At 36.2% G+C, this 8622-nt stretch overlaps 1 non-coding gene across 1 annotated transcript; it reads left to right on the plus strand.

The window, feature by feature from the left end:
• Positions 1–163, plus strand: LOC143224369 (U1 spliceosomal RNA). Its single transcript, XR_013013362.1, has one exon. It is a non-coding gene; the product is annotated as a U1 spliceosomal RNA (small nuclear RNA).
• Positions 164–8622: the final 8459 nt, after the last annotated feature.

Raw genomic sequence — 8622 nt, forward strand, 5'->3', positions numbered from 1 at the left:
ACACTTACCTTGCGCTGGGAATACCATCATCAATAAGATGGCTTTCTCAGAACGAGACACATCCATTGCACTCTGGGGGGTTTGACTTCTGTGACTTTCCCAAACTGGGATAGATGGAGCGTGTAAGTTTTGGTAGGGGAGGCTGCGTTCGCGCTATCTCCTGTATTTTGACTTAAAAGTAACAAAACCGTTTATGTTGAGAGCATAGCACAACGTAACAGTAAATGGTAAAATACGTAAAACACGTGTAATATTGAAGAACTGTAAAAAGAAATAAGTTATCCTTATCACAGGAAGATCGTAAGCATTACAGAATTGGAATTATTTTACGTGAAATTAAATATGTTTTATCGTGCTCTTACTCAGTATCTTGGCATCCGCTTGATGAAACATATTTTTATCAATTCAAAAACGTGTTCCCCTTTTTAAATATAAATATTATTATTATAGCTCGCACTCAAAATTTTTATTCGTACGTGTTTCGATTTATAGGCTCAACTAAAATATATACTGTTTACAAACTTGCAAGCTATATAGCAGATTTTAATAGTAAACAAAATAAAGCAATAGGTGGCGAAGCTGTTATGACAGACTCCCGAGCGAGAGGTAAGGAATCTCAAAAATTTTGTAAAGCAGAGGATGTTCAGTAAGAGTATACCAATGATACATATATTGTCATCCATTTGAGTTGATTTCTGTGGTACTATTAACGATATTTGTTAATTAAAGGCTGAAATCAATCATAGTGATCTCCCAAGGCAGTTTGTACAAATTCAGAGAATTTTATTGACACTGGCTGTGGATATACCATGATGAAAAGGCAACCTATTGGTAATTAACAAAATGCAACTAAACTAATTACGGATCCTCCAAACAATGTCAAAACAACCAATAGAATGCTGATTTTACGTTTACTCGTGGTACTAAATGATTAATGGAATTTCCAAAAGTGAAGAGATGAAACTTCTAATTATCAAGGAACTGAAGATGAAATATTTGGATTTAGTGAAATCATCAATGACAATGAGAATACATCATCAATGCTCCATCATCCTATGATTATGGACAACGGATGAGAATATCTTACAGAAAGACGTAGTTTTGTGATAAAGTAAGAACTCTAAGATGTAAGAGTGATAAAACCTATTTAAGGAACTTCATAATTTAAAGTGAAGGAATAATTTTGTTGTCTTATAATGTCGGGGTTGTTTCTTGTGATTAGTGTTAATGAATATTATTATTTCTAATGTATAATTATTTGTTGTTTATTCTTTGTAATTTCATCTGTTTAGACGGTCTAAAGTTATGATTTGCTGATGTATAATATTCACTGAGTATATTACCATTTTTGTAACTACAGGAAACATTTTTAGCTAGATAGAATTCTCATTATTTCAAGATAATTTACTTTTTTGACGACAGGAGACGTCAAAAATTATTTATTCTTTCTTTGTCTTTTGATTAAAATAACCTCAAAAGAAGTTCCGCTTCTTAGATCCATATAGGTCCAGTAAAAATTATGTACTGGCTTAAATCCGAAATTTTAATTTAAAATGCTTATGAAGGAATACGCTCGTGGTAAATCCTCTCTGATATTTATTTCGCACAACGCTTCATTTTTCAAACTACAACTTCAGCGTATTTGTCTTCATTTGTGTAGCCACTAAAATAAAGGAATTGTAAGTGGTGAAATTTTTACTCCCTTTTAACATTAACATCTAAAAAAAATATATCAGTATTACTGTGTTATAAGATAGAATGAGACCCCCATTATGGAATTAACAAAGGTAGTCTACCATCCAGGTTTAATACTTCCCTCGGAAGGACTTTTTCCGTCTTTGATCGTATTAATTTAAATGGCTATCATCATGTACTATCGTTTGGCACCACAATTTACATTGCAACGAGTTTCTGCGAAAAAAAAGCGAGGTAAGTCTTAGAGTACACATCTTTTAAAAACTTTTGAACTTCACAGTTAATAAGACCAAAAGTACAAAATCCAAACGTACACGTGTGATCAAAGAAGTACTAGCTACCTCCATGTTAAGTGAATTGTGCCGATATCAACTCACAATAAATTCGCTTGTCGTGAACCCTCGATAAGATATGTGTGTGTGTGGTTTCTTATAGCTAAGCCACATAGGGCTATCTGCTGAGCCCACCGAGGGTATCGAACCCATGGTTTTAGCGTTGTAAATTTGTAGACTTATCGCTGTACCAGCGGGAATCGATAAGATATCAAGGAAATTCCAAATCGGATAGAAGGCTTGATATTGTCTGTAAGTTTGTACAGGTTTTGTTAAATCATTCTTTGAAATAACTATTTGTTATGGCCCGTTATTATAAATTATATTATTGTTTGTATATCAAAATATATTTGTGTTAAGAAAGAAATCTTTGTGTATTAATCTTGTTGGCAAAAATAATAAATATGATACGTTTAAATTTAAATTACAATTTAGCTTGATTTCAGGCGAATTGAAGTCGTAATGCATAACATAATAAATTGGAGGCTTACCCGAGATAAATTACAATACGTAACAGTTTTGTAACCACGTATTTCACCTTGAAGATGAGGACGTTGCTCTGGCTTGGGCTGGAATGTGATTTCCGAACATCGTGTTATTCTAAATATTGTGGTGTGCGAATTTGCTGTTTTTGCGCAGAACAATGAAGCCTTTCCTCATCGAAATGTTGTTTCTTTCGTTGAACTATCTCGGTATACAAATATGTTTTTTTCGAATGTCATACATCATCAATAATACATCTAATGTGACGGAAAGAACACCATCAAATTTGTCGAGGAACAATCTATAGAGCAGGGGTGGCCAAACTTGCTTAACGTAAGAGCCACATGTGATAAACTTCAGATGTTTGAGAGCCAAACGACATGAACAAATATTGCACACACGTTTTTATTGTTACATGCACAGTGGAATATCAGCATTTGTTAAGGCTCTTTCAAGCGCATTTTAATGTCAACGCCACGAGTTGTTATATTTAGTGCTACTAAGTGCAACATCTCTTATTACAGAGTTACATCAGAGGAAACATAAGAAACAAATACCGCCAGTTGTGGGTTGTCTTGTATGTCTCTAGATTCGTCAAAAGCTAAGCTGAATGCAAAGGAATTCTTTAAATCAGTTTGCATTTTGTCTGCAGCACCAGCACTGATCTGGAGATACGTCTCTCTGTAGTGTGGCGTGAAGCTGGTGTTTGTGCTATTAATCAATAATGTTTTGTGTTATTTGGATCTAACACTGCAACAACTTCAGCGAGGTTCTTCTCAACAAATTCACCATCTCAATGTGAGCGTTTAGTACGAACAAAATTCCATAATATAACAAAACTAACTTCAGTTGTTGCATCAACTTCCTTATTGAACGTTAACAACTGTGTCTACTGGCTATTTAGTGATGAGTTTAACACAGTTATCTCGTTTTTCAGTAATTCTGATTTAGATGGATAATCAGACGAAAAGTTTTTGTGATTTGTTTCATAATGGCGTTTCAAGTTTCTAGCTTTGTAATGACTGAGTAACATATTACAGATAAAACACAAAGGTTTACCTCCTTTAACGGTAAATGCAAAATCTTCCTTCTACTCGGACTTAAAGTTTCTGTTTTCATCTTCATGCTTTCGCTATTTACGCCGTATTCCTTCACAAAATTTTCACAGACACTTCTGTTTGTTTTTTTAATTTCGCGCAAAACTACTCGCGGGCTATCTGCGCTAGCAGTCCATAATTTAGCAGTGTAAGACTAGAGGGAAGGCAGCTAGTCATCACCCCCACCCCGTTTGGTGTGTCGGGGATGCGAACACGCGACCCTCAGATTACGAGTCGCACGCCTTAACCCACCTGGCCGTGCCGGGCCACAGACACTTGTGAAAGATGAAAGTAAAAAGAAACAGTAAGCTCAAACACGTGCAACACAACCAAATTCTACAGCGTCCAGTATCACACTAACCCTTCGCTAAATCACTGCCCGCAACACAGCCACACATGTCACAATCACGCGATCACAAACCACGCCCACTAAAACTAACATTGTTAGCACCAGCTTGTATGATTACTGATTCTACACAATTCCTCTCTAATCCTTGCTGATCCAGAATTTCTTTAATCCATGACTCAAATCTAGCATTAAAATTAGGATTTAAATTATTAAATATATTTACATCATGAGCATTAAACTCACGTTTTAATCCAGTGTACTCTCAGTTTATACTTGGTAAATAATTGTAAACCTTGTGGCTTTGGCCACCACTGGTATAGGCGTTATAATAGCTTAAAATTTCAGGTATACTCATACCACTAGGGTATGCATATCCCTTCCATAACACTCTTAATAACAAAAACAAACTTTATATTTTTTGTCCTTGCAACAAGAAATAGACGTCACGACTGAATGTTTATTAAAAACGAACCCTATCCTTTGTACTCTAAATTAATATAAAATCAATATGAAAAATACCTTCTTTTCGTTATCTGCATTTTTGTAGATTTTACATATTCTTATAAAAATATGAGAAGACAAAAGGAATCTAAAGTGAGTTGTAGTTGTGGGGGCTAGAGCTCGTATAAGTACTATAAATATTGTACGTACTAAATAAACTGAGTTAATTCATTTAGAGTGGAAGTTAAGTAATTGTCAATATTACCTTATTTAAGCACATTAGCATTTTAAACCCGAATATAGATGATATGTTGTTAGTTTGTTGTTAAGCACAAAGTCACATAAATGTGCTTTCGGTGTCATGCACATCAACGGATATGGAAATCTGAGTACTATGATATGGCCAGGTGATTAGAGCGCTTGACTCTGAAATGAGGGTTATGGGTTCGAATCTCTATTACACCAAACATGCTCGCCCTTTCAGCCGTGGATGCGTTATAATGTGGTGGTCATTCCCACTATTCGTTGGCAAAAGAATAACCCAAGAGTTGGCGGTGGATAGTGATGACTAGCTGCCTTCCCTCTAGTCTTTTGCTAAATTAGGGACGGCTAGTGGAGACGGACCTGATGTATCTTTGCGCTGAATTAAGTTCAAACAAACAAAGCGTGTGTGTGTGTTTTCTTATAGCAAAACCACATTGGGCTATCTGCCGAGCCGACAGAGGGGAATCAAACCCCTGATTTTAGCGTTGTGAATTCATAGACATAATGCTGTACTAGCGGGGGGCAGCACAAACAAAACATTAGGACTATTCCGGGATGCCATTTAACCACTGGTGTATATGTGATTAGTATTGTCCCGTTACAAATATTTTATAAGGTTAAGACTAGTGGGTATTCGCAGAAATGTTTTTGAGGGGAAGCAAGTAGTTTGAGATTGTGAACTAGATAACAAAACTTGTAACTTCATATGCCTGTGATAAATGAATAAAGAAAGAATTATGTTTCTAATTTTCCAAGAGGGGTGCTTCTATGCGGACGTCAGTGCTGAAATCTGAGGTTCAATCCCCCTGTAAATAACACATTTTTCAAACTTCCATGTAAGTAAGCTGTTTCACCATTCTACTAATAATCTCGCCCCCAGTGGCAGAGCGGTGTGTCTGCGGACTTACGACGCCAGAAACCGAATTTCGATACCCTTAGTGTGCCCTGATAGCCCACTGTGTAGCTTTCTGGTTAACTTCAAACAAACTGATAATCTAGTTCGGATGTTGACGACCCTAGTTAGGGTAAGTGCTGTGTTATAAAATAGAAATAATTTTCGATTTAAAAATTAACTTAGAAATTATATTATTGAATATTTAATTTTCAACATATACAGTGTAACGGTAATCAAACAGTTTGCTTACTTATGATATTATTCTGGGAGAATTCGAATGTTATTACATTTCAAAAGCGTTTAGGCTAAAATTAATTAATATGTTGGTCAATAGTGTTTTCAAATGTTTTTTATTTTATTTTAAAAAGAACCATCATTCTACAATGATATAAAGTATTGTATTAACTACAAGCCTATGTATCGTATCTATTGCTTTCTCTCCCTAATCTTTCGCAAGCTCCTCTTATCGAAAACGTATCAAATTCCACGAGTTATTGAGATTCTATTAGAGCAAAAGCCACCCGTTATCTCTATCTATTGCGGCCACTGCAGGAAATCGAGCTCCAGAATGTAGCATTGTAAATGCTTATGTTTACCTCTGTTCCACCGGGTTATAAGTAAAAGAGTTCCTTACGGAATTGTATAATTAACCGGAAAAGAGCTGATAGTAGTAAAATGCAACAGCCAGGAGCTCTGATTACCTCTCAGAGGGTAAGGACTTTCGTATACTAGTTCTGACAGTCGTGATATCCAATTTAGCGTGAAACTAGACCACCACCTTCTTTACTTTTGTATGCTACTATATGTATCAACATATTTTTGCGCCATTCGTGTAAGATTTCTTCTCTTGTTTAGATTGGCAAAGATGCGCATGCGCATGCTTGTTTTCCTGAGAAGGTACGTGTGACTAGATTCACACGTTCCTCGAGCACGTGGTGATGATGTTCCCATGTAAGACTTTCGGATTGCGTGCAACACAGGTGACTCGCTTGCTTATTTTACAGGAAATTCACGTTGGGCTATCTGCTGTGGTCCACCGCAGAGAATCAAACCCCGAACTTTAACGTTGTTAAACCGTACACTTATCGATGTCTCATCAGGAGGTAGCTCAGGTGGTTGGGGGTTTCCTACAAGTTCGAAGAAGAAGAATATCGGTTGAATTAATGGATAAGGACAAACATTGGTTGCACCATTATTAGATACATAGTATTAGTACTAGATACTTCTGTAAAACAATTGAATCCCATAAGCTAGCAATTATAGTGAATATATATCGCCCAAGGACACTCCCTTTAATATCGGAAAACACTCTCCCCATCAAAACATGTACATATCGGTATTTCTTCAAACATTGAGGACAAAGTGATTGCATGTTGATCCCAGTGTATTATGCTTATTTAATCCCTGCTGTATTTTGTAGGTAATACACCTCCTGAATAAAATAACAAAAAACATCTTGAAGTTATAACTGTTCGCATTTTTCGCACACGACTGTTTTTCGCTATTTATGACAGTGACTAGTTTGTGTATGTAAAAATGCATGAATAAGAGGGACACTTTCATTATTTAGCTATAATTTCTACCCTGTATTAAACTTAATAACTTTTGGAACTTATTTTACAAGGCACCGACAGTAACGGGGAGTGTCAGTATTTCCCCTCACAGATATTTATAGAGTTTATTTTCGCGTGTATTTGATACCACTTTTTAGTTTGCTTAAGTATACGTAACATTCCAAGATTTTAAAATAGTAAAATTTATAAACTATGATTCTTCCCTTAGTAGTTCTATGACCGTAGGCTTGCGTTCCATCTAATAGTACAATCAAGAGTTGGCGGTGGGTGGTGATGGTTAGCTGCCTTCCCTCTAGTCTTACATTGCTAAATTAGGGACGGCTGGCGCAGATAGACATCGTGTAGCTAGCTTTGCGCGAAATTCAAACCAACCAAATTTCTTTAATTGGCAACACACATAAATATAAATTAATATCAGTAACATATTAATATATGAAAATTTACATAAAAACGGCAAAAATTATAAAAAAATTATTTATAATTTATTTAAAGAAGTCGGCAGTCAGGTAATCTCCAAAAAAACAACATTAATCAAATTAAGTTGTTTCATGGATGAAAACAATAGTTTAATGCAAGCCAAAACAATCAGGTTTTGTTCAATTTTCAAATCTTTATCTTAAAAATCGTTACCTGTCACAAAGTATCTTTGAATTATCCCACCTATTCTTACCGAAGGTCTCATACTACAAATTATGACGTTATTTCTGTGGTGGATTGCCTAGGATATGTGACGACAAAGACATCACTGAAAAAAAAAATCCAAGAAACTTTGATGGAACTGGATTATTTTTAACTATAATATCTTAGATGGCGCTTTTGGTATAAATGGCCCAACCGATACAACAATAAACAGAAAGTTACTGAAATAAGAAGAAACACCTCAAAACACGTTATTTGTATCAGTAAAAATATCACGGGACCGCGGCGTAAAAATTAGTTCTATGTAACAATGCTATAAATTATGAAATCAGCTTATATGTTTTCAGTCGCTGTATGTTCAGTTTCGTTACAAGAGATAATTTACCCACCCACCCCCTGACGGAACACCCCTCCAGGCGAATTTCTGTAGGTGGTGAGGGGACTTCCCAGAGAACGTTTTGTACTTTCAATTTACTTCCACTGTGATCTAAACATCCACCCTCGTGTTTGCTCTGCGTGGTGACCCGTTAAAGGGAAGACAGGATCTTGGTGGTTGAAGGGTCCAGTCCTAACACATCACTTTGGCCTTGAATTCCTGTAGACTGGTGCCCTCCCAAGGGTCAATCGGCTAGTCCACTTGGGCTAGGGTCAACCGAGTACCAGTGTTGGATATTCTCAATGGGTGTTGTGGATATTGTGTCTGATAATGGTTTCGGGTATAGTGCTTATGAAATGCTGGCGTTGCTGCAATGTCCTTGTTTATCTTTGTAATACATCCCCTCGTAGAGCTTTATGGTGGGTGGGGTCAGTGTGCATTGAAATGTACTTCCTTTATTATGAACACCTCCATTCC

This window comes from Tachypleus tridentatus, chromosome 8 (assembly GCF_004210375.1).
Source record: "Tachypleus tridentatus isolate NWPU-2018 chromosome 8, ASM421037v1, whole genome shotgun sequence".
In the NCBI taxonomy this organism is placed as follows: domain Eukaryota; kingdom Metazoa; phylum Arthropoda; class Merostomata; order Xiphosura; family Limulidae; genus Tachypleus; species Tachypleus tridentatus.